The sequence below is a fragment of the Etheostoma cragini genome, chromosome 2, assembly GCF_013103735.1.
Source record: "Etheostoma cragini isolate CJK2018 chromosome 2, CSU_Ecrag_1.0, whole genome shotgun sequence".
Taxonomy (NCBI): Eukaryota; Metazoa; Chordata; class Actinopteri; order Perciformes; family Percidae; genus Etheostoma; species Etheostoma cragini.
Genome location: NC_048408.1, coordinates 29,869,120 through 29,869,322, shown reverse-complemented (window position 1 = coordinate 29,869,322; position 203 = coordinate 29,869,120).

Genomic DNA, 203 nt, shown 5'->3' with positions numbered 1-203 from the left:
TACAGAAAGCTAAAATTGCCCTTTGTCTTTAGCTGCAGGCTACTGAAAGCTAACATTGCCCTGTGTCTTTAGCTGCAGGCTACAGAAAGCTAACATTCCCCTGTGTCTTTAGCTGCAGGCTACAGAAAGCTAACATTTCCCTGTGTCTTTAGCTGCAGTGTCCTAAGCTGCAGGCCACCAACTAGCTAACATTGCCCTGTGTC